General features: G+C 40.4%; 1 protein-coding gene across 2 annotated transcripts in view; it reads right to left on the bottom strand.

Moving 5' to 3' along the window:
• RAB3C (RAB3C, member RAS oncogene family) overlaps window positions 1-27,572 on the bottom strand; it is a 215,162-nt gene that overhangs the window by 42,404 nt on the left and 145,186 nt on the right. The window lies entirely within an intron of this gene.

Below are 27,572 nucleotides of genomic sequence, written 5' to 3'. Positions count from 1 at the left end.
CACAATCGTTTTTTTAACCGATGGTGTGTAGGCGCGACGGACCATCAGTCAGCTTTAGCGGTTAACCGATGAAAACGGTCCATCAGACCGTTCTCATCAGATGGACTGATCGTGTGTATGCGGCTTTATACTATTTCATGGGGTTTCCTGAAATCTAACATTTTTTGCCAAGGGTTCCTACAAGGTAAAAAAAGGTTGAGAGACCTTAATCTAGACCTAAACAACCAGACAACCTTTCAAGTATGGGGGAAACCCCATTGTATGGGTGAGTTTTCAAGATTTTTGGGGTTCAGCTTTAATTGATTATACCAGACAAAGGGCCTAATTTTGCCTTGGTTATCCGCCCAAATGTTACAATGAGCTTATATTTCACTTAACTGCTTTAAAATTAGGAAAATATGTGACTGTTGATATTCAGCAAAATGACCAGACATGAAAACCTAATATTTTTGAGACTTTTATAAACTGCTTTCAGTTTTTCTAAAGCCAGCCACACATGGGTCGAATTCCGAAAGAGTATTCCTATGAAAATCGTAACTAATCATTTTCTTTTGAATTTCGCACTATAAGTGGGCTGCAGCAAAGGCCGATTTTCGTGTGGCCTTTAAATTTGAGTGATTGGGCATGTTGGAAATATATAGGAAAATTTGGGAATTTCTAAGCAATGATGGGCAAGAAATATAATCGAAAAAGAAATGGGCATGACCTGTGACCTGGAAAGAAAAGAAGATTCCTGACCATGGGATTTATTTCCTGTAGGTGAAATTGAAGGCTTGGTTGGTAAAATTTCAAAATCAATGGGGACACATCGGATCACAAAACACACAAAATATCTGATTTTCGAAAGAAAATTCATTCGGGATTCAATCCATGCAAGGCCAGCTTTAATCCACAATGACCAACCCTTTGTCTGACATATTCCAGGTTTTCCTAGCCATATTACAATTATCAATGTATATATGCATTACACATCCACCTATTTCTACATTTTCCTGCCTATAGAACATAACATGCACTGAGCAGGCACATCCCTATAACACAATGGAGTCAGTAAGCATGTTGATCTATTGTATGCTAGTCAGTCAAACCAAATGGCTCCCGGAGATTAAAGGCATTAATGTAATATTTAAACAGCGCAGTCCATGAGTAAACAGAAAGATGGAGGGTATAGTCTTATACTGAGCTGTCATCTGCTCTATTCATATATTCCATCTGTATAGATCCATGCAATATTAAAGAGGACCCGTCACAAAATTATAGACATCACTTATAAATAGCTTGTGCAGAAAGAGGCATTTTTACAACTTCTCTCATCACTCTGATACTTCGCTGCCCATCATTAAATAAATGAATGCTGTGCGGAGGCGGAGCAGACAGGCAGAGGAGTTGGTTCCCTTAGGAGGAATGAGGGAGATTAGAAATAAAGGTATTGCCGAACGGAGGAACAAAGAAGAATTACAAAACCACACCACAGACTGATAAATTAAAAAAGAGAGCTCTACAAATTGACGAAACTTTTATCAAACAGATTAATGATCAAGGTATTTTAACAGTGACAGATCCTCCTTATAGTGGATTTAGCACCAGATATTACTTTTTATGTAGCGTGCATGTATGCTAAGAGATGTCTGAAGATACACTATATTACCAAAAGTATTGGGACACCTGCCTTTACATGCGCATGAACTTTAATGGCATTCCAGTCTTAGTACATAGGGTTCAATATTGAGTTGGCCCACCCTTTGCAGCTATAACAGCGTTGACTCTTCTAAGAAGCCTGTCCACAAGGTTTAGGAGTGTGTCTATGGGAATGTTTGACCATTCTTCCAGGAGTGAATTTGTGAGGTCAGGCTTTGATGTTGGACCTGAACCCCTGGCTCGCAGTCTCTGTTCTAAATCATCCCAAAGGTGTTCTATCGGGTTGAGGTCAGAACTCTGTTAAGGCCAGTCAAGTTTCTCCACCCCAAACTCGCTCATCCATGTCTTTATGGACCTTACTTTGTGCACTGGTGCGCAGTCATGTTGGAACAGGAAGGGGACATCCCCAAACTGTTCCCACAAAGTTGGGAGCATGAAATTGTCCAAAATGTCTTGGTATGCTGATGCCTTAAGAGTTCCCTTCACTGGAACTAAGGGGCCAATCCCACCCCCTGAAGAACAACCCTATACCATAAGTCCCCCCTTAACCACATCATTTGGACCAGTGCACAGCAGAAAATAGGGGGAAAGACAACAAAAAAGAAAATAAATGCAGCCACCACATCTGGGAATTATTAGGCTGCAATACACAACATTTTTCTATTTAATTCTTTAACTGGAGCTCAAAGACAGCTTTTTAATTAGCCGCTTGCCAACCATATACTGTACATATATGACAGCAAGACGGCTCTCCTGCAAAATCACGTACAGGTACATGATTTTGCACTTTCGGGTCTGGGTGCGTCGCCAGTGACCTGCTCCCGCTGTGATTGGACACAGCGGGAGTAAATCAGCGGGTCCGGCGGTCATTTCTGAGAGAGGCAGCACTGCGGTCTGCCTATGTAAACAGGGCAGATCGTTGTTCTGTCAGTAGGGAAGGTAGAGATCTTGTGTTTCTGCTAAGCAGGAACTCGGATCTTTGCTTTCCCACAGTAAAAGCATCCCTAGCACAGTTAGCAAGCGCTCCCTAGGAACACATTTAACCCTTTCATCGCCCCTGATGTAACTCCTTCCCAGTGTCCTTAGTACAGTGACAGTCTATATTTTTAGCACTGATTACTGTATTAGTGTCACTGGTCCCCAACTCAGTGTCCGATTTGTCTGCCGCAATGTTGCAGTCCCGCTATAAGTCACTGATAGCCGCAATTACTAGTAAAAATAAATAAATAAAAACTCCATAAATCTATCCTATAGTTTGTAGACACTATAACATTTGCACAAACCAATCAATATACGCTTATTGGGATTTTGGTGACCAAAAATATGTTGCAGAATACATATTGGCCTACATTTATGAAGAAATTCGATTCTTTACAATTATTTATTGGATAAAAAAAAAACATAATAAATACTGTATAGGTGGATAGGGGGTTTAAGGTAGCTGAGGAATCAGTGAATATAACTTTGATAAAACCTTTAAGCAGGTTTTCCTACTGTGACATGCCCAGGGAGGATTTTATATTTGACTGCTTAAATATAATGGCCTACAAGCCTACCGGCTCATAAATGCATGATGCGAAAAAGAGAAATGGAAGTTTTTTGCTTTTATTTTGGATAGAATAGAGAAAGGTTAATACCCCTATTATCTATTTTTTTGCGGTCTGGGTCCCATTCCAAGAATTTACCTCCACTTCCTTTCTGGGATATCAAACATCAAGTTGAAATCTTGACAAAGTTGGAATAGTTCCCCAGTTAGACAGTTGTCACCAGAATAGGTGGCCCCTGTAACATTTTGGAATTCCTATTCCTTTCTGTCTTGGTGACAAGGGTTACCAAGACAAGTAGAAAGGGTGGCTTTTGCCCTTTCATACAACAATAAAAATGTAACAGAGGGTCTAACCCTTCCCTGCTCTAGCTATTTTCTAACAATATTTTCTAAAAATTCTAATTTCTTTTTTAAAACCTATCCAATTAAATCAAATGTATTCATAAATTTAGCCCAAAATCTATTCTGCTACATGTGTGTGGTAAAACAAAAATCCCAATGCATGTACAGTGCCTTGTGAAAGTATTCGGCCCCTTGAACTTTGCGACCTTTTGCCACATTTCAGGCTTCAAACATAAAGATATAAACCTGTAATTTTTTTTGAAGAATCAACAACAAGTGGGACACAATCATGAAGTGGAACGAAATTTATTGGATATTTCAAACTTTTTTAACAAATAAAAAACTGAAAAATTGGGCGTGCAAAATTATTCAGCCCCTTTACTTTCAGTGCAGCAAACTCTCTCCAGAAGTTCAGTGAGGATCTCTGAATGATCCAATGTTGACCTAAATGACTAATGATGATAAATAGAATCCACCTGTGTGTAATCAAGTCTCCGTATAAATGCACCTGCACTGTGATAGTCTCAGAGGTCCGTTTAAAGCGCAGAGAGCATCATGAAGAACAAGGAACACACCAGGCAGGTCCGAGATACTGTTGTGGAGAAGTTTAAAGCCTGATTTGGATACAAAAAGATTTCCCAAGCTTTAAACATCCCAAGGAGCACTGTGCAAGCGATAATATTGAAATGGAAGGAGTATCAGACCACTGCAAATCTACGAAGACCTGGCCGTCCCTCTAAACTTTCAGCTCATACAAGGAAAAGACTGATCAGAGATGCAGCCAAGAGGCCCATGATCACTCTGGATGAACTACAGAGATCTACAGCTGAGGTGGGAGACTCTGTCCATAGGACAACAATCAGTCGTATACTGCACAAATCTGGCCTTTATGGAAGAGTGGCAAGAAGAAAGCCATTTCTTAAAGATATCCATAAAAAGTGTTGTTTAAAGTTTGCCACAAGCCACCTGGGAGACACACCAAACATGTGGAAGAAGGTGCTCTGGTCAGATGAAACCGAAATCAATCTTTTTGGCAACAATGCAAAACGTTATGTTTGGCGTAAAAGCAACACAGCTCATCACCCTGAACAAACATGGTGGTGGCAGCATCATGGTTTGGGCCTGCTTTTCTTCAGCAGGGACAGCAAAGATGGTTAAAATTGATGGGAAGATGGATGGAGCCAAATACAGGACCATTCTGAAAGAAAACCTGATGGAGTCTGCAAAAGACCTGAGACTGGGACGGAGATTTGTCTTCCAACAAGACAATGATCCAAAACATAAAGCAAAATCTACAATGGAATGGTTTACAAATAAACATATCCAGGTGTTAAAATGGCCAAGTCAAAGTCCAGACCTGAATCCAATCGAGAATCTGTGGAAAGAACTGAAAAATGCTGTTCACAAATGCTCTCCATCCAACCTCACTGAGCTCGATCGGTTTTGCAAGGAGGAATGGGCAAAAATGTCAGTCTCTCGATGTGCAAAACTGATAGAGACATACCCCAAGCGACTTACAGCTGTAATCACAGCAAAAGGTGTCGCTACAAAGTATTAACTTAAGGGGGCTGAATAATTTTGCACGCCCAATTTTTCAGTTTTTTATTTGTTAAAAAAGTTTGAAATATCCAATAAATTTTGTTCCACTTCATGATTGTGCCCCACTTGTTGTTGATTCTTAAAAAAAAAAAAATGACAGTTTTATATCTTTATGTTTGAAGCCTGAAATGTGGCAAAAGGTCGCAAAGTTCAAGGGGGCCGAATACTTTCGCAAGGCACTGTATATTAATAGGTTTCTGTAAGTCTTGGTCTAGTCCCGACTTCAGGGGCGAAATCAGAGAGATCTGTGCACGTTTATGCACAGATGTCAATGAAAATCGCACGCCAAAATCCTAAAAAATAGTACAGAAACTTTTGTGAATCAGTGTGGCGCCACAAATTACGCGTCGCACCGGTTTGGACGCTGCCATTGCCGGCAATTGCCATCACTGTGAATCAGGGCTGAAAGTTAGAGCATCTGCGAGCCATAGTATATATTTGAATATTGATGAGTTCATCAAGTCATCTCAGTGTTGAGGTCCTTAAAATGCCATGACAGTACAAATTCCCACTTTTTGGAAAATAGACAGTCAAAAGTATTTGGTAAGAGGCATGGCGAGTTTTTTTGAATTTGTATTTCTTTGTCACTATTTTTTTGAAAATAAAGAATTTGAATAATATGTGTTTTTTCCCCAGATTTCTTTTACATACTGTCACCAGTGCAGTGCAGCATCATGACAGTATGTAAAAAAATATATAATTAAACCGTTTATTATAGTTATTGAATTATTATATAAAAAAAAATCTTTTAACATGTTTTTTGTAGGGCTGTTACTGATTAAAATTTTCATGTTCGATTAATCGTTTATTTTTTTTTAAATCGATTAATCGACTAATTTCGATTAATTATAACGCACATACAGATCCAACTACTTTTAGCTGATCTCCTTGCATTGCAACTCTGCATTAGTCAGTGGTAAATGTGGTATACACTATATATGAGGTCAGTGTATGTATGTCAGGTAGGTGTATGCATGTCAGGTAGGTAGGTGAGTTCAGTGTATGTATGTCAGGTAGGTGTATGTATGTCAGGTAGGTGAGGTCAGTGTATGTATGTCAGGTAGGTGTATGTATGTCAGGTAGGTAGGTGAGTTCAGTGTATGTATGTCAGGTAGGCGTATGTATGTCAGGTAGGTAGGTGAGGCCAGTGTATGTATGTCAGGTAGGTGTATGTATGTCAGGTAGGTAGGTGAGTTCAGTGTATGTATGTCAGGTAGGTGTATGTAGGTCAGTGTGTCAGGTAGGTGAGATTAGTGGTCAAAATTGATGGACGCTGCTAAGCAACAAGCAAGTGAACTTACCTCCCACCACACAACCCACCGCCCAGCCAAAAAACCCAGTGCCACGGTCACCCTGGACAATATACAGCCGCCACCCCCCCCCCCCCCCATGGCAGCTTCGGGCTGAAGCTACTGGTCTTTTTGCCACCTAACAACGTCCTTGGTGCCCTTGCGTTAAGACAGCCCTGGGAATCTGGTTCTTTTTTTCTTTGTTTAATCCACTGGTTCAATGAAAAAAAAAAAGACATATATGGGCTGCTTTGGATCATTTTAGATATTGTATTACCTCTGCTAAGCTTTTTTTGTAATATTACCTGTACTAAGCTTTCTTTTATACCCATCTATTACTTTGCACAGTGCCATGGGAGATAATGATGCTATATGGTAATGATAATAACCCAAAGCTGGAGAAGGAGGCAATATTTGGAGAATAATGGGTGCATGCCCTGCAGCCAAGACCGTTACAAGCTATAGATGCAGTCGGTAAGTAAGATCTATAGCAAACAAATTCCAAATGTTCTCTAATGTCAGATTACATTGCAGACTGGGATCTTAATGGTGCCATCTGGACAAATTAGCTTTGTATCGGGCACTAAAACGAGGCCTAATAATCACCACCATTCATTTAACCAAACGTGGCCCATAATTAGAATGCATTCAGACAATTTACTCTTGATAAGCTCATTCATTTTACAACCCAAAAATCCAGCATGCAACCATAACATTTTAGTCTATCAAAGGACAGCCATAGACAGTCAGCAGTAAACTGAGATAAATGAGAAGACCAGATATAAATTCAATGAGCACAGGAAATACACCTGTCCTCTCATTGCTGCAATCAGCGGTGTATAATCACAGAGCACAGGAAGGAAGAAATGGAACTCTTGGGGGAATTTGATTGGAAGCTCGTTGATGGAAGTAATTTCTGTTGATTGTGTGAATGAATATGATTTGAATTGTGTGCAGTTAGGTAACACACAGGTGATTTCCAACGCCTATGCAATTTGCACAAGTTTTCACAAGCTTGCTGTGCAGTATCTATTAATAGGAAAGTAGGATACTTCAATTATAGTCTGAAATGTAGCAAAAGGTTCTGATATGCTGAAATCCTGATACCGTTTTTGTCTACGAACCAACACTAATCTGCCAATATTTTCTGATCTTCATCACTATTTGTGCATATTCTTGTTCTTTAACCTACCAAGGGGAAATTATATCGCGCTAAGGAAATAGTGAAAAATAGTACTGATAAATGTGATAAATGAACATAAATTTTAATTAATAAGTCAAGCAGCAACACCTGAAAACATGTGATATACACGTAACAATATGGAGAACAAACAAGAATGGGTTGCGCTAGAGTACTAAACACAACCTGATTAATATGTGTGTAAAGTAAAAAAATATATATGAAAAAAAAGTTTTATAGTTGAATTATAAAAATAAGATTAAATCTGAATATAAATATGCAGATTTCTAAACATTAAACAAACTTAAGTGTAGATGTACTGTAGAACGTGATCACTCAAAGTAATCAGACTAATATCATAAGTCCAAAAAAAAACATATATCCAACATGAAGGAATAAACCTTTTTTTCATATATATTTTTTTACTTTACACACATATTAATCAGGTTGTCTTTAGTACTCTAGCGCAACCCATTCTTCTTTGTTCTTTAACCATTTGCCTACTTTCACCCCCTTCCTGCCCAGGCCAATTTTCAACTTTCAGTGCTGTCATATTTTAAATGACAGCAATTGCTCTACCCAAATCAAATTTTTACAATTTTTGAGACAAAAATAGAGCTTTCTTTTAGTGGTATTTAATCGCGATTGGTCTTTTTTCATTTGTTTAGCAAAAAACCCCTCCAAATAATTAGAAAAAAAGTGTTTCCTTAGTTTCTGTTTATAAAACTTTACTGATGTGTGCTGACGAGACTGCACTGATATGCGGCACTGATAGACGACAATGATGGGCAGTAATGATAGATGGCACTGACAGGCATCACTGATAAGCACTGACAGGCAGGACTGATAGGCACTGATTTACAACACTGATGGGCACTGTTGGGGCTGCACTGACATCAAGGACGCTGATAATCAGTGCCCTGATTATCAATGTAGATGTTTCCTTTCACACCGGCCAGTTACGGGGTCTCCTCTCCTCAGGCGCTGTCAGCGTGAAGAGGTTCAATCCTTTGTTTTAACTGCTGCCATATTGTTTTTACACTCCCACATTAGATCAAACCATGTTGATTTATGAACATTTTTGGGGATTTATTTGTCATTGCTTTCATGCAAGATTCACATACCTTTCACCCAAGATTCATACTATTTTCTAGACATGTGCACACTGAAATATTTTGTTTCGGAATTTCGTTTTCGGCCGAAAAATACATTTATTTTGTTACTCCAGAAATTAATTTTTATTAAATTTGTTTCGTTAAAGCGGGAGTTCACCCGAAACATTTTTTTTAACATTAGATTGATGCTCATTTTGTCAAGGGGAATCGGGTAGTTTTTTTAAAATCGAAGCAGTACTTACCGTTTTAGAGAGCGATCTTCTCCGCCGCTTCCGGGTATGGTCTTCGGGACTGGGCGTTCCTATTTGATTGACAGGCTTCCGACAGGCTCCCGCCGGTCGCATACATCGCGTCACGAGTAGCCGAAAGAAGCCGAACGTCGGAGCGGCTCTATACGGCGCCTGCGCACCGACGTTCGGCTACTTTCGGAAAATCATGACGCAATGTATGCGACCGTCGGAAGCCTGTCAATCAAATAGGAACGCCCAGTCCCGCAGCCCATACCCGGAAGCGGAGAAGACCGCTCTCTAAAACGGTAAGTACTGCTTCGATTTAAAAAAAACTACCCGATTCCCCTTGACAAAATGAGCATCTCTCTAATGTTAAAAATTAAGTTTCCGGGTGAACCTCCACTTAAAAAAAATGCATTCGTCCGAAAATCAGAATTAATTAAGGTCAAATCTGTCATTGAAGGCTTATGGTGTCTGTCAAATTTTCTAAGAAGATTTGACGGAACAGCTAAACTGTACGATGCCGCAATCGTACATTTCCGGTCGAATGTTCCGCCTACAAGCTATAGAAGAATTTTAATGTTGTATGACACTAGTAATATTTATATTTATAAATTATTATTATTAGTCAACCAACATTCAAATTCTTCTATAGCCTATAGGCCAAGCATTTGACCGAAAATGTACAATTGCAGTGTCGTACAGTTTAGCTGCTTGTCTTCTTAGAACTTTCGACGGACACCATAAGCCTTCAATGACAGATTCAACGTTTGTATGTTTTTCGCTACTTCGTTGAATCTTCGTCATTCATGAATGGTCTACCCCAACACTGTCTCTATAATGTTGAATCTTTTCTCTCTATGTGGAATCTTTCCTCTCTATGTAGAATAATCTTGGACTAACAGAGTTAAGGTTAGGCACATTCGACCGCAGATTTGATAGATACAGATTGTTATTGTCAGCGTCATGTAGAATCTCCTATCTATATCAAACTGTTGTCGCAACGAAAGCGAAAATAAAGCATTTTTTATGTCGGATCTTTCGGATTTTGGATTCTGCGCGTTCGTTTTCGTTTGTTAAAACGGTAACGAAAATACCCAAAATTCAGACGAAAATGCATTCGGACGAAAACGAAAGCACATGTCTACTATTTTCTAATTGAATCTTAGGTGAACATTGTGTGAATTTTGAGTAACACTTTTATAAGCAGCTGGTGGAATTGTCTTTTTCATGGTGCCCCCACCAGCTGTTTATAGCTACCATGGTGGGGCATTCATTAAAATGGTTTAAAAAAAAAAAAATACTGCAGCTAGCCAATCATTAGATGTGGTGACTGCATTAGTTTTCTTTTTTAGGCATTTTGTCTGTTTTTACCTGGTGATCTTCTGGTCAGTAATTCACCTGTTTTGGAGTCCCCCCCCCCCCCGAAGTCTAACTTAAATTTGTGCACATATTCACTTTTGTCACATGGTGATGTTTATGGACATTAGCATTACTTTTGAATACCTGTGAAAACGGATATTTCATCTTACATTGTTTACAGCGCTGCTTATATTTTATTACACTAATTTTTTGGGTTTTAGAATATGTTTTTCACAGTTTGATTTCTTTCAAAGTAGCTGCTTCACTCTTTTGCCAATTTGATTAACATTATATGTTCATAAGCGCAGTGGTGGGAACACAGAAAGGGTGGATTCATCTTTGTTACCATTATTTACATGCAATATGACTTGTCAAATCGCATTGCCAAATCACTGCAATGTGAACCTAGGCTACATACAGGTTTAGTTGTGCCTCTTTAGAAAAAAAAACACTGGGGAGGGGTAGGCCAGAATTTTATTGATTAAAAGGATGGGGTTAGTGATGAACAGATTCAACACAAAGTGACAATAAACCGATTTGTAGGTCAATGTTTAGCACTGCTGGGAAGGAAGACACTCTGAAGCCTCGTACACACGACCGAGTTTCTTGGCAAAAACCATCAAGAAACTTGCTGGAATTTTTTTTTTGTCGAGGAAACCGGTCGTGTGTAAATTTTTCGACGAGGAAACTGTCGAGGATCCCGTTGAGCCAAAAAGAGAGCATGTCTTCTTTTTCCTCTACGGGAATGGAGAAACTTGCCTTGTCTAGTTCCTCGACAGCCTAACAAGGAACTGGACTAGGAAAACGATGTGTTTCGCCCGTCGAGTTCCTCGGTCGTGTGTACGAGGCTTAATAAGGTCGTCACTTCAGGCATACAGAAGAAATAATATTGTGATATCTGCACTCTTTCTATAGAGTGGCAGGTGCTTCTAACCCTTCTACTCTAGACATAATGGGGAAGATTTATTAAAATTGAGCACACAAATGCTGGTACAGCTGTGCATGGTAGCCAATCAGCTTCTAACTTCAGCTTGTTCAATTAAGCTTTGGCAATAAAACCTGAACCCTGATTGGTTTCTATGTAGCGCTGCACCAGATTATGCACTCCAGTTTTAGTAAATAACCCCCACTACATCTATATGCATTTTCCCATATTGACTCTAGATATAGTGGAATCACATATATAGCATTACCCCCGAAGGAGCTTCTGGTTTAGATTTGGGCCTGTCGTTACCTTACTGTTCCATACGCTCGTTTTAGGGGTTATCCTTGAAGAGTTGTCCATAGAAATGTCTGCACCAAACACAAAGAGGGAGCACTCAGAATCTGGTGCAGCTCTGTATGGGAGCCAATCAGCTTCTAACTTCAGCTTCTTTAATTAAGCTTTGACAATAAAACCATGAAGCTGATTGGTTGTCTTTGCAGAGCTGCACCAGATTTTGCACTCTGCACTTTTAGTAAATCTCCCCCAAAGTCTCTTTCAAGGTTTTTATTGAACAAAGTTCTCCAACAGAGGGGTAGAGGGATGGGGAAAGACTCAGGTACCTTTGCTTTGCGGATCATGGGTACAACTTGGATCCAGAGGATTAACTCAACTCCACAATGGATTTCAGCAACCACCAGATAGACCTACTCTCACTGGCCTAGGAGCTGGTGCGAAGCTCATTAAAGTCTCTGCCACAGACTTGATAAGTGTTGTCAGGCCATCCAACAACCTTCTGCAAGAAGGTCATGTAACCACTCGCACAGTTTGCACAGTTCCAATAAAGTACCCAACTCACGATGCCAATAATCTTTCAGCCTGGCCGGCAGCACAGTGAGGTAAAATTGCCAGGGTACGTCCATCAATTGAAACCCACTGGTTCAGCTTCCTTCCTTAGGTAAGGTAGCGAAGGACCATCCCTGGATTAGTAGGCCCCAGAAACTCCTGGGCGTACTCTCAGTGTCGAGGGCATGGGCCGGCCGGCCGGCCCAGAGGCTACAAAACAGCCCAGGCATCCCTGAGGCCAGGAGGGCCATCAGGTCGGGATTGGCAAAACGAACCCCGCCAAACCGGCGTCTGTCCCTTAAGTACCCCTCCCCAGAATGCACAGCGGGTTGACCACGCCCCTGAGCTGCTTCTGGGAAAGAGATACCCAATGCATCCAGCCTGCTGCCTTTCCAACCTTGACCCGTGGTAGCATAATTATTCTGAGCTAAATTACAGCTCAGGCAACTAGAATTTAACACATAGCGCATACTCAATGGCAGCATGGCGCTACACATATAATTTACATAAATGATTTTACTCTGTACTATCATGGAAATAGGACTGGGAAAGCAACTGAAAGTACAATAAAATATAAAAAAAATTGGAATGTATCCTAATCCTATCCATAACATTCTAAAATGTTCTTCTTTTAGGATTTTTTTTAACTGACTAAGGGTTTCATGTATAGAAAAGAGGCTTTCAAAATTATGAGATTGGACCCTTATATTGTTATTATAGTTCAGTTATAAAGACATCGATAGATTTAGACTTGGCTTGCTGTGTAACAGCAATCAAAAGGATGTTAAAGAAAAAAAGAGCCTTTTTTATTCTCTAGCTTTGATATTTCTATTTCTTTTATACCCATGTGCTGACATATATATATAGCCAGGGGATCCATGGCAAGGATAAAAAGCACAGGGGACAGGGGGCCTCACTGACGCATTTCTCTCCCAATTTCAAAAGGGGGAATTTGAAGTCAAAGTACTTTACAGTGGTCCATTGCTATGTATAAAGTGCCGTGACCCAAGGCAAAATATTATTTCTGAAACCCCAGTGGCAAAAGAACATATAGTACAATAGCAATGTCAAAGCATTTTGAATGTCTACAGACAGGAGAAACTGTTCCTGGGAGCACCACATGCTAAATGAGTCAGAGAACTCCTTTGATAATGATGCTGCTTGCTGATCATGCACAAAGCTAACCTGCTCCCAATGTAGTTAGCAAGAATTTCCACATCATTATATAGATGTGATCTGGGTTTGAGTTACGATTGAAATATAGTTTGGTAAGCGCAGATATAGAAGTTTATTTTTATTTTGTTGTTGTTGATGTATTGATGTTGTGTGGGCATATGATATGGGAATGTTTCATGTGTTTTTAGTTGTACAATGAAAAATTGTAATAAAAATTATTTGATTGAAAAAAAATACATAAATGTGAAATTGTTTTTTAATTAGGCACCATTTTGGAGTCCTTATCTGGATTGAAATATTACGTGCATCAACATTAAGTGCATTAACATAACATAAGTGCATTAGCACTTATCAGATGAATGTGCCAGTTGCTTTAACGTCATTTTTCAAGCTTTATAATATAAGGGACAATAGTATCTAATATCTTTTTGTAAGCTCTAATATTTATTATTGTTCAGGTCCTTTATGTCCTGCTAGACTCAGAAGATAGGGATCCCGTCACAGTACCAAGTATAATAGAAAGCTATAATGGCAGAGATATACTGGGGAATATTTACTAAAGGCAAATAGACTACCGTATTTTCCGGCGTATAAGACGACCTTTCACATCTAACTTTGTCTTATACGCCGGGTGAAGCAGCCGCCAGATGGATGTCAGCTCTGCCGGGATGCTCGGTAATACTGTATGCATACAATTTGCACCACTCAGCCAATCCCGGCGGGCGATGCAGCCTGTGATGAATACAGAGTCTGCTAAGCCTGCTTGGATTGGAGACAACCTCTGCCAATCCGAGCAGGCTACATTACAGTGAGTCAGAGCGGCGCTGGCTGATGGTGTCACAGCCTCTTCCAATACGAGCAGGCTTTGTATTCGCCGTGATTGGCTCAGCACCGTATGGCTCCAACTTCGATTGAGAAGAAGGAAACCTAGGCAATATGAAGCCTCAGAAGGTGGATCGTCCTGCCTCAGAAGGGGGGTCGTCCTATACAGTGAGTATAGGCAAAAACGTAGGAAATACAGTAGAAGTAGGGGGTCGTCTTATACGTCCGGTCGTCTTATACACCGGAAAATACGGTATGTACTTTTGCAAGTGCAGTTTCACAAATTTTCCCTTGAGCTTAGTTAATGTGGTAAAGCTCTGCTGATTTCCATCATGCAATCATGTGGAAGCAAAATGAAGCTTTACCACATTTAGGGCCGGTTCATACCATGCCCGCAATGGAAGACGATGTGTGTTCCTGTGCAATTCAATGTTATTATGTGCAGTGCAATTTCAGCTTATTTATTTTTAATTTTTTTTTTTTTTTTTTTTTTTCTCATTATGCTTTTAGTTGTTTTTGTTCCAAGTGTTGTAAACTAAAATTGATACACTAAAACAGATTGTATGGTACTTTTTTTTACCATGCCATCCAGTGTGGGCAAAGGCACTTCATTTGTGACCTGTGTTTGGGGGGACATTAGTTTATTATTGATACCCACTGCAGATCGCAAATGGACTCCATTTTGAATGAGGTGTGAATTGCACAGGAATGCACAGTGCTTTCCTGTGCAATTTCTGTGCGGGCATGGTATGGACCTGCCCTTACTAATCTAAGAGGAAAATGCGTGCAACTTAAATTGCAAAGTGCACAATCGATTTGCCTTTATTAAATGCATCCCTTAGTCTATACAATACAATAAAGTTTCTGAAAACATCAAAAACAATTAAAGTCTCTGTGGATATTTCATGTATGCAACACAATAAAAAACAATAAAAATGCTTATTTGCAGTACTCCCTAACTCCTTCTTTATAAAAATTATAAACTCTCCCCAGAAGTTTTGTCCCTTCTGGAACAATGAGGTATATTTACTAAAGGCAAATAGACTTTGCACATAATAAATAAGGTATGCACATGCAAGGAAAATAAAAGAAGGAAGATAAAAGAATTGCATTTGTTCGTGCACATAAATGGATGGTAGTCAGCAGAGCTCTTCCTTTTTTACAAAATTCTGGAGCGACTGAACTTGCAAAGTGCACAGTCCATTTGCCTTTAGTAAATTAACCCACATAATTGGATTATAGTCAGCAGAGCTCTCTCTTATTTACAAAATTCTGGAACGACTGCACTGACTCAACCCCAAATTACTCACAGGGACTTATTTACAGAGACTTATAGATAAGCACTGGTTTATTTAAATTTAGATTCATTGCAGTTGTCGAGGGGGACAAGGATCTCCAGTAGCTGGGGTATCTATAGGCAGGTGTGAGTGTTGAATAATTTAAAGTGGATGTAAACATGATTCATGAAATTTGAGCTGGGCACATATATCTGCAGTGTTTTCTTATCTCTCTTGAAAAGCACTATGTCCTGTATCTGTCTCCTGCTCCATTCTTCTGTTATCAGTCTGATAACTCCTGACAAGTTCTCCTTCTCATATGATAAAAGCAGCCAGAGTTTTGTGTTGGGGAGGATGCTAAAAATAGATTAGCAGAGCCCTGAACAATTCAACAAACTGAGCTGAAAGTCTCTACCTATGAGGAGAATGGGTGTTTGTCTTTCCTCCAATCAGCTGTCCTGGCTGTATGCCTAGGCTAAATCACTGCAGTGCTAACCAGAAAGAATAAATCTACTAACACAATGTGCACATTCTAAACAGTATATAACGATGAAGACAGCAGATATACATGTAAAACATATGTAGGGAGATTTGTTTCATCCCGGTGTATCATCTGAGGCTGTTCACTTCACTGGGTATATGTGAAGGTTTACACCCACTTTAAATAAGTAACTAGGTTTTTATTGTTCAGCTTGAAAACATCTGAAAGTATAATTTGTCCTTAAAGTAATTGTAAGACATAAAACAAATATATAAATACCTTGTTTTCCCTTTTTTATAATTGATCACATCCCTATGTTCTCAGCAGCATAAGCTGGGGGGAGGAGAAAGAAGTAACAGCATACTAAACTTCCCAGTAATTGGCATTTCTTGGGGAGCTTGACTTGGTGGGATTGGTGTCAGGACTAATCTGAACATTGGAAGAGAGTAGACTGAGTTCCCAACATAGCTAGTGAATTGACCACGGTGTGTGTTCCTGCTTAGTGTGGTCAGTGGAGGGTCTGGCAGGAACACCAGGGATTTCCCATAAAGGAAGTAATACAAAGAGAACAGGATACTTTTTCATACTTGTACATGGTACAGCAGGTGCATATCAGAAATATGAAATGTTGGGTTTACATATTCGTTAATACTAGCAGAGCTCAAGGCATACAAGGAAGGAAGGAGATAAAAAAGAAAGGAAGAACAGTGGGAAAGAAGGAAGTCATTTCAAAGCCACAATCATATTTAGTTGAAGTCCAATAAAGATAAGCAGTTTCTAGACTTAGTTGTTCTGATTGGGATCTCTGGACTTTAACTGAAATAAATTTGTTTTATCTATTAAAAAGTAATTTAGATGTTGGACTGGCTAGGCAGTGGTAAGACAAGCAAAATGATAAGTTACTAGGATAAGCAGTATAAAAAAGGTATGGAGAGGAAAAAAAAACATTGTCATGGTAACATTAATCTAGTGATCCCCCAGGAGCAGAAGGAAGCCGGAGTGATGGAGGAATTTACAAAATGCAATGACCTAAACACAACCTTGCAAAAAGCTACCAGAAACCATTTTCCATGACATCACAGTCCAAAAATAAAATGGCACAGCACAGGTGCCCCTGTTCAAAATTCCCTCCCCCTTCCAGGTTAGACCTCTAACAGAGGACAAATGATGTTAGATGGAATTGTTGATAGTAACTGGAAGATAAACGACTGAGGTATACTGTACCTCTACATGCATGATGTGTGATTCTATTGGATATAATATATACATTTACAGTGGGATTTACGAATACCATTTTTTGGTATCCCAATCTTTGAGAGACAGGCAAAAAAATTATAATTTTGTCCCTATGGAGATTTTATTTATTATTTTGTGTTGGAGTTATTAATTTTGTGTGTATGTTTTAAAGTGGAATTCCATGCAGATATTAAAAAAACACAATTTGATACACTATGTATTAACACTAGTATTAATTAAAAATCATTACATGTATTTTTCAAATCAACCATCTTAAGTACATACATGCATCACAGTATCTGCTTGTAATCCCTTGTATAGTAGAGCTCAGTCTGAGCCGTGACTTCCCCACTGGTCAACCTAGAGTTTGAAAACCCAGCACCCAGAAGAAGCCGGGACGAAGGTGACAACAGCCGGCGAGGAATGTAACTGCTGGCATCACTGAAAGGTTGAAGTTAACATTTTTGAGGGTTTACGTCATCTTTAAATTGAGCTGTAAACCCCATTGATTAACTATTTTGCAGCAAACTGTCTTTATTATACTACATGGTAACACTGACTATTATTATTCTCTGATTGCGGCTATCACTTGTGGGATAACAGATTTTCAGATGACTACCAGACAAACCTTAAACCAAATCCAAGGACCTGACCTGAATATAAAAATAAAATTTAAATACTGCAAACCATACAGCTTTCTGTTTTTCACTTGTGCATCAATTATGGTTGCCTTCATGTAGGACTTACACAAATAACCACACTTCTGGTATTTTGTTGGTAAGCAATAAGCATAGTCAGAAATATAGCAGTAGTTCATCACAATAGGACTTATTCTGTAATGTTAAGGACATTTCCTTAGCTCTAATGAGTGTCAACAACATGCCCCAAAGTTTATAGCCATATGACTAACTCAGCCACCTTAATCTAACTGTCATGAAATGTTGTCAAGAAACATATTTATTGTCTAAGATCACGATGAGAAGTGTTAAAGGGGTGAAAGTTTGTAAATCTGCCTTGTTCCGGTTACTTAATGTAGTCACTATGGTGCCACAACATCTTGGACAGGTGTTAATTGTTCAAGTTACATTACTAAAGGTGTTGATTATTGTCAGACCTCCAGGGTTGAGGCAATAATTTGACTTAATACCACTAAGTATCCTATGGCCTTGAGCAGGGCCAGATTAAGAACATCATGGGCCTGGTGCTGAGGATTTTGGTGGAGCATTTATAAATAATAAATATAAAATTTTTATTGTTATAACAAATTAAATTAAAGAGAGAGAGGGAGGAAGAGAGAGAGAGAGAGAGAGAGAGAGAGAGAGAGAGAGAGAGAGAGAGAGAGAGAGAGAGAGAGAGAGAGAGAGAGAGAGAGAGAGAGAGAGAGAGAGAGAGAGAGAGAGAGAGAGAGAGAGAGAGAGAGAGAGAGAGAGAGAATGAGAGGGGGGTGAGGGGTAAGGGAGGGAGGATGAGAGAGAAAGGGGAGGTGAGAGAGAGAGAGGAAGTGCATGAGCATGTATAGGAATGACATCAACGCAGCCCAGCCAAGGCAAGTGACCAAAGGCACAGAGCCCAGAAGGAAGACCGGGGTGAAGATGGAAGCGCCCGGGACTCGCTGGACAGATCACAGATCGAAGCACTGGAGGGCTCAGCCTGACAATTTAAGTGTACCCTAATGTGCTAATATGCTGTGCATATTTGTACACTATGGCATAACCTACCTCAGGGCCTCTAAAAAGTAGTCATGTTAGCGCTGGCCAGAATTTGAAGAGAAGGAGCTGTGGGGGACCAGGATCTAGGGCACAGCTAGTAAATGTGCTTTTACTGGTACCCTAGGCAATAATGAGAGAGGGGGGACCACTGCATGGATATTTTTGTTAATTTTCCAAGTTCAGCTTTAGTTTTAGATACATAATAAATATGTTCACATATTATGATCATTTTCCGTAATGTTGTGGAAATTTGTGTTGCCCAGTTATGTTAATTTATTTGAATTCCATGGCTTTGTATATTTAATCACTTGCAGTGTTCTCTGTTGGCAGCCCATACAGACTATCAGTGGAACGACCACTATCAGCAGGAACCATGTGGGTTAGAATGGTGCAGTCACAGACAAATGTTAACATTCCTGCCAGAAAACAAAATTGTCATTTTATTTTCTAATACAGGTCCATAAGCTGCCATTAGGAGACTGACTGGGCTTCTCTGTGAAGGAAAATACTATTTAGTTTCTCCCATTGGTTCAAAACTAGGTTTACACACACAATTCCACAGTCCTGCCGTGATTGCGGGTGCCCGGCGGACATTGCGGCCGATTGAGTCCTGCACAGTGCCGTGGAGCGCGCGCGCCCCCTAGACGTCCGGGAAGACCAGGACGTCATATGACGTGTTGTGGAAATTTAAAGATGTATTTATTATGTATTGTCATAGTGTCACCCATGGTTGGTTCTCCCTCAGCCCGCTCTAGAAAGCTGACTGGGGCAGACAGACTGGCGGAGATACACTTCCTGATTTGGAGAAGGGTGTTTGTGGAGTGGGGGGTGTCGGCCGGCGAAAGGGCCCCTGTGTGATGCACAGATATTCGCCTTCACAGTGCGTCCGCTCTGCAAGAGCATTGTCAATTTAGCTGGTGTGCGCTCCTGTCATCTCTCAGTACCTGATCAATACTGTTTTGTGATGTGAGCTTACACCTGCAGATAAGCTCCTCTGATCAGGAACTGTATCCTATTGTTATTATATTGCTGTATTGTTATTGATTATTACTGTATTGTATTGTGGTATTGTTGTTTTATTTTGTTATTGTTATATTACTGTATGGAATCCCTGTTGGAGGGGTTTCCGTATATGGGCATCTGCTGGGTGGAGCTGACACCCTGTGAGCTCACTTCCTATGGAGGCGGTCACATGTTGTGACATCTTTCCTACTGGGTCTTTAATAAAACTGCCTTTGAGGGCGTTGGCAAACCAGTGATGACTGGATCTAGGATGGAATGAGAACAATTGCTGAGGTCTCTTGACTTGTATGAATGGCAGAGAATGATGGTGAGTGAATCTATTTAGCTTAAATATGGATTATTTCATTAAGACGGATTCTGTGCTTAATAGCACAGGGCAAAATGGCGGTATGCTCTGCGTACAGCCGATTTTGCCGCTACAGACGTCCACCCAGGATGGGAGATCCCATCTGTGGACATCATACGACTAAGGGCGGGTAGGGAAGTGGTTAAATATGCTCACATTTAAATATGTATCAACACACTTATATATAGCCTGCTCATATGGCCCTTTATACATACTCTTACCCTCCAACACCAAACGTGAGCCTTTTATACACAACTGCTGAATCTTCATTAGTCTTCACCCTCCTCTATATATATGGTGTCCTTAAATAAAATATTCCTCACTCACTCCAAAGTGGATGTTGAAGGTTCCCAAAAGCAAAAAATGCACATATAGGGGATGATTTACTAAAGCTGGAGAGTGCAAAATCAGGCTCACTTCTGCATAGAATATTTTTTCCCCACAAATAGAGCTTTCTTTTGGTGGTATTTGATCACCTCTTTTTTTTTATTTTTTGCGCTATAAACAAAAATAGAGCGACAATTTTGAAAAAAATTCAATATTTTTTACTTTTTGCTATAATAAATATCCCCCAAAAACATATATAAAATTGTTTTTTTTTCCTCAGTTTAGGCCGATCCGTATTCTTACCAATTCACACGTGGTGAATTCCAGATTGGGCTTAAAGGGATATGCATGTTGTGTGTAGCGGAAGGTTTTTTGTTGCGGTATAACACTATATGAGCATTTTTGTTAGATTGTAAACACACAATGACCTATTGCAGGGATAAGCAATTAGCGGACCTCCAACTGTTGCAAAACTACAAGTTCCATCATGCCTCTGCCTCTGGGTGTCATGCTTGTGGCTGTCAGAGTCTTGCTATGCCTAATGGGACTTGTAGTTCTGCAACAGCTGGAGGTCCACTAATTGCATATCCCTGACCTATTGTATATATTATGCCTCCTTATTTGGCAAAATGGCAGTCAGAGGTCTAAGCAGGCACATCAGACACAGACGAGGAGCAGCTGCAGAACAAAGATAAGTGGCTCTTGTTGCAGAATGGAACTGAGGGCATGTGGAAAAATGTAGCAGTTACTAAGACCACTGCTTTATGGGAGCCTTTGGACACTGCAATTGACCTATTTGTCTTCCAACTACATGCTGGCTGGTATTCTAGTTTATAACGATATTGTTTCCTTGATGTAAATAGTTGTATACAATTCCTAGCAATGAGTATGGCATTGTTAACGGAAGGCCCATTACAAAAACACCCTGTCACATTTCCATGCATGCACAGATAAACATGATAAGTAATAGCACTTACATAAGTTGACATTCATAAGTCATGATGACTTTCTTTATCAGTTTAACTCCTCTGTAATGCTGGAAACAGACCTTATATTTTAATCATCTCTTACACTTCAGAAAATCTTAGAGGCTCTGTGATTGAAAAAGACCCAGCTCCTCTCCTTCCCTGGCCCTAATGTCAGCCAAAGTTTTGGCACTGCCTAGGAAAAGTCTTGAGTGATTTGCAATGACAATGTTTGCAATTGTGTAAGGCCCCGTACACACGTCCGAGGAACTCGACGGGCAAAACTCATCGTTTTGCTCGTCGAGTTCTGTGTGAAGCCGCCGAGGATCTCGGCGAGCCAACTTTCCTCATTGAACAATGAGGAAATAGAGAACATGTTCTCTATTTGGCTCGACGAGGAACTCGTCGGCTTCCTTGGCCGAAAGTGTACACACGGCCGGGTTTCTCGGCAGAATTCAGCTCCGATCGAGTTTCTGGCTGAATTCTGCCGAGAAACACGGTCGTGTGTACGAGGCCTGAGCCTACCCAGTCACTGTCAGTGATAGGGTCTCTTTAACTGCACTTTGCTACTGAGCAAAGCATCCAAAGAGTCTAATGCCGCGTACACACGGTCGGAATTTCCGACAACAAATGTTCGATGTGAGCTTGTTGTCGGAAAATCCGACCGTTTGTATGCTCCATCAAACATTTGCTGTCGGAATTTCCGATTACAAATGTTTGAGAGCTGGTTCTCAATTTTCCCGACAACGTCGGTAGCCAATTCCGACACACAAAAATCATATGCATGTTCAGAATCAATTTGACGCATGCTCGGAATCATTGAACTTAATTTTTCTCGGCTCGTCGTAGTGTTGTACGTGACCGCGTTCTTTTTGAGCGAACAATCTGCTGGAAAAAAATCTACCTTTTTGATGTTGGAAATGTCCGATCGTGTGTACGTGGCATAAGTCTTCATTCTGTTGAGAAAGTTGTCTATAAACTCTAGTGTTGTATGTGAAGATGCAGAGAGCCTCTCTATAGCTTTCTGTGAGCACTTCAGCGTTTCAAAATGATTTTAGCAATTACACATTTTGTAAAAACCTCTAGGCACAGTATCTGTTGTGTACACAGGCACTGCCAAAGACAGGTTCATGTAAGCGGATAGCACTCCTCTTCACTTGAATTAACTGGAGTTTGGCTGCCCACGTGTACACAACAGGCACGGTGCCCGGAGGCTTTAATGAAACCTTAAAAGAGCATCAGTGCAGTGCCACTTAAAATATACTGTATATGGAGCTGATCAAAAGTAAAAAAAAGTCAGTGAATGCAATTCTAAAGGGGTTTAGGAATCAGTATGTATGGGTAGAATTCTAGTTTAGGGGGATACGCACTAATATTATTCAGTCTTTAGTGTAATTTTACTGTGGCCCTACCCCCGCAGGAGCCACTGGTGAATGAAATATCTACCACCCTGCACAGCCAAAACGGTCCTTGCAGCTTTGTTTTTGTATTGTATTAGGGGGATTGAACTTGGATAGGGATTAAAGTATTGTGGGATGCCCACTTGAGCAAAAGCAGAACTCTTCAGGGACACAACTATCTACAGCCTGTATATACACTTCTCCTTCTACCTCCAGCACAATCTTGCTTGTAGAACAACAACTCCCAGGACCAGCTGGCACTGCATGGATGGTCTGATAACAGCACAATCGGTCCTGAAGCAAATGCCCTTTGCAGGCAGGGACTGCGGGCCCCTTTGTTAGTGTAGTCCTATTGCACAGCTGTTCTACTCCTGTGGCTACGGATCCTAGCACCACCTCTTCGGGCACTGCCAACCCACCTGGCTGCAGTTGCCCCTTTCACTAGCCCTCCAGGCTACTTCTCCACAGTCCTCCCAGACTGACTCTGCATCCATCCCAGACTGCTTGCGCCCAATCCTCTTAGACATGCCTCTCAGTACTCTGACTGTAAGACTCACCAGCCCTCCTGGCTGTCTTCCTCCCTGGTGATTTGCCCGACAGTGTTCTCCTGCTGTCCTTGCTCCTGTGCTTCTTGGTCATGAAACCGCTGTGTGTTGTGAAGAGGGTCCCTTCTGCATCCGAGCCCAGGACTGAGGTCACCCGCTCCAGATTGGGCTCACTCAAGGGCCACCAACAGCCTAACACTCCATCTCCATCTTCCACCTGAACTCCCAGCTAGGCTGGCCCTGAGTATTTGAGGGGGCCTGCCGCCTTCCAATCCCATCTGTTGGGGATTGGTCAGGGCCTGAACAATTTACCTACACTAACAGAGAGAAGAACTCTCTCTCTAGCTCACTAAAAATAGGGTACAGACAGTTGCAATTGAGTGCAAGTTTTAGGCTGGGTTCACACTGGAGAACGCAGTAGCTCACAGCAGGGGTCCGGTGCATCTCCATTTATCGTTTTAGGTCTGATTTCAGACCGAATTTTGGTCTGAATTCGGACCTGAAATGGACCTAAATATGCACATTACTCCTGTGCAATTCGCGAAGATGTGTAAACTGGCTCCATAGAGAGCCGGTCCCAATCTCCTGCTATGCGATTCACAATAGTGTGAATCTTGGCCAAAGATAGGCTTTGGAAAATGCTGAACTTGTTTATATATTCTTCACACTGATTTTTTAAAGGGTGTAACATTTAAAACATACTAATTTACTTTACAAAATTAAATCACTTTCACAGTCCAGCTAGACTCTTTATCATCTCTGACGTATAATAAACCAATACAGGCTTATTCAACAATAGGAGCTAAGCATTAAGTGCAAAGTGGCTATAGTAAAAGAAAACTGTAACCCACAGAAACCAGTTCAAATTAGAATTTGCTTGCTGCCAAAATCAGTACATTAGCATTCAATGCTGTTAGCTTTTGGCATAGAGTGTGATGCCCTATGTTCACTCTAGCTTTGCTATAATCCTTACACTAACCTTCCCTTTTACCGTTACACTATTCTTTTTTGTCAAATTAAAAGAGTAAGGGAATTTATTTTTATTTTTTGCAGTTTCATATTTACCTAAGTGGATGCAGCATTGAATATATTATGACAGTCGCAAGATTTCCTGTGGGGATACTTATGAACTTTGGATAATATCACTACTGTTAATTCACGTTATATCTTTATTATTTATATCATTGATGGACATCATGTATTTGTTCTATTTTATGTGATTTATTTTATGGTGTGATTATTAATAGGATTTGAGAAATTGTATTTGTGTCACAGCATTAACGCCCCCTATCTCACAGTTTATGTCATTAGGAGTCTATCACTCTTTAAGGGGAGCAGCAATTTCTCACTTATATATATAGTATTATTATTTAATCTTTTTATTGGTGCAGAGTTTCAGAGTTTATTTTCATTTAATGGATGCAGCATCAGCCTGATGCTGTATCTGTCCCCCGGTGCCTCTACACTGAGAACCGAGCGTTCGAACACCGCCAATGGCTCGGTTTTTAGAGCTCCACAAGCAGAGGTCTGTAGATTGTCAGTCACGGCTCTCTGCTCTTCTCCTTCCTTGCTCATTGGAGCGAAGAGCTGTGGAGGAGGCGGGTCCGGCCGACTCAGGCTCTCAACGGCTCGCTGAGAGGCTGAGCTGGGTGTCAGTCAGGATGATGTGGTGCCTGGACTGACATTGGTGGCGTCAGTGGACTTCAGTCAGCTCTCTGCCTAAAATGGGTCACAGGAGTGCAAAAAAATTGCACTCTTGTGATCATTAGGAGAAGTACAACCAAATGAGCTTTGGCTATACTTCTTCTTTAACGATAAGCTTCTGTGTAACCCTAATATTAACACTGCTTGCAACCTTAACATCAACCTTCCTTGTATCCCCAACACTGTGCTTCGGTGTAACCATAACATTAACATCCCTTGTAACCCTAACAATAACATTCATGGGGGTTGAATTACTAAAGGCAAATCAACTTCATTTTGCAGTTGCACCCTTCCAGGGCATTAGCTTGGTAAATTAGGTGAAGCTTCACTTTGCAAAGAATACCCAATCACATTCAAGGAAAAAATCAAACAAAAAATATTTTTTTGGTTACATGTGATTGGGAGCGATTGTCATCAGCAGAGCTTCCCATCATTTACTAAGCTCTGAAGCCAATTTCCTTGCAGAATGCAACTGCACTTGCGCAGTGGGGAGTCTATTTGTCTTTGGTAAATCAACCCCCTTCTAACATTAACCTTACTTGTAACCCAAACACTAACCTTCTTTGTAACCATAATATTAACATTCCTTGTAACCTTAACACTAAACTTTGGTGTATCGATAACACTAATACTGTGTACACACGATCGGATTTTCCGATAGGAATTTTTTCCGTCAAAAAATTTGAGAACCAGCTTTCAATCTTTTGTTGGTGGAAATTCCGACAGCAAAAGTTTGATAGAGCATGCACATTTCTGTTCAAAAGCTCACATTGGACTTTTGCTGTCGTAAATTTCCAATCGTGTGTATGGGGCATAACATTCCTTGTAACCCTAACAGTAACCTTCCTTGTAACACTAACCTTCTTTGTAACCCTAACAACTAAGCTTCTATGTACCCTAATATTAACATTCCTCGTAACCTTATCACTAACCTTCCATGTAACCCCAACACTAAGCTTTGGTGTAACCCTAATATTAATATTGCTTGTAACCTTAACACCAACCTTTGTAGCCCTAACATTAAGCTTTGGTGTAACCCTAGCATTAACATACCCTGTAACCCTAACATTAACATTCCTTGTAACACTAAAACTAACCTTCCTTGTATTCCTAACACTAGCCTTTTTTATAACCATAAAAGCTAAGCTTCTATGTAAACTAATACTAACATTTCTTGTAACTTAACACCAACCTTCCTTGTAACCCTAAAACTAAGCTTCTGTGTAACCATAACATTAACATCCCTTGTAATTGTATCACTAACCTTCCATGTAACCTTAACACTAAGCTTTGGTGTAACCACAACATTAACATTCCTTCTAACCCTAACATTCTTTGTAACCCTAACACTAACCTTTTTTGTAACCCTAACACCAACCTTCCTTGTAACCCTAACACTAAGCTTCGGTGTAACCCTAAGGCCCCGTACACACGTCCGAGAAACTCGACAGGCAAAACACATCGTTTTGCTCGTCAAGTTCCTTGTGAAGCCGCCGAGGATCTCGGCGAGCCGAAATTTCCCATTGAACAACGAGGAAATAGAGAACATGTTCTCTATTTGGCACGACGAGATCCTCGTCGGCTTCCTCGGTCAAAAGTGTACACACGACCGGGTTTCTCGGCAGAATACGGCTCCGATCGAGTTTCTGGCTGAATTCTGCCGAGAAACTCGGTCGTGTGTACGGGGCCTCACACTAACATTCATTGTAATCCTAACATCAACCTTCCTTAAAACCCCAACACTAACATTGTTAATAACTCCAAAACTAACCTTACGTGTAACCCTAACATTCCTTGTAACCCTTCTGTATGATCCCAACAGTACCCTTCTGTGTAACTCTAACACTAACCTTACCTTAAACCCTAACACTAAGCTTGTCACTAACTTCCTCCTTGTAACCCTAACCTTTCCTGCTACTCCAACACTAATGTTTCCTGAAAACCCTAACTCTAAGCTTGTCACTAGCCTTTCATATACTCTAACACTAAGCTTAACTTCCCTGTAACCCTAACAACAACTTTTTCTCTAAACATAGCACTAACCTTTTATGAAATGCTAACACTAACCTTCCCTGCAGCCCTGGCACTAAACATGCTTATAACCTCAACAATTTACAATAACCCTATCCCTTTAACTCTAACACTAACCATCCCTGTAAATTGAACATTAAGCTTGACAATACATTTACCCTTAATATAACCCTCCTTGTATTCCTAAACCTAACACTAACCTTTCCTTAAGTAAAGTGAACCTACTGTAAGGTACTTGCCTAAATTAGGATCTTCTGTTCCAAACACAAATTTCATAGCAGAACATTCTGATTGGTTGCCATAGGTCTTGAACTTTTCAGTTAGCTTCTTGGACTGTTTTATCAGTGTTGAAGTGCATTTCTTGCTGTGAACGTAGTATGATAATGCTCCATTTGATACTCCTCTTTTTTTCTAGAAAAGTTGTTTAACGTATAGTGTCGTCTGGTGATGAAAACTATATG

Source organism: Rana temporaria, chromosome 1 (assembly GCF_905171775.1).
Source record: "Rana temporaria chromosome 1, aRanTem1.1, whole genome shotgun sequence".
Lineage (NCBI taxonomy): Eukaryota > Metazoa > Chordata > Amphibia > Anura > Ranidae > Rana > Rana temporaria.
Note: the sequence above shows the minus strand (reverse complement) of the source record. Positions and strands in the feature narration are given on the sequence as shown.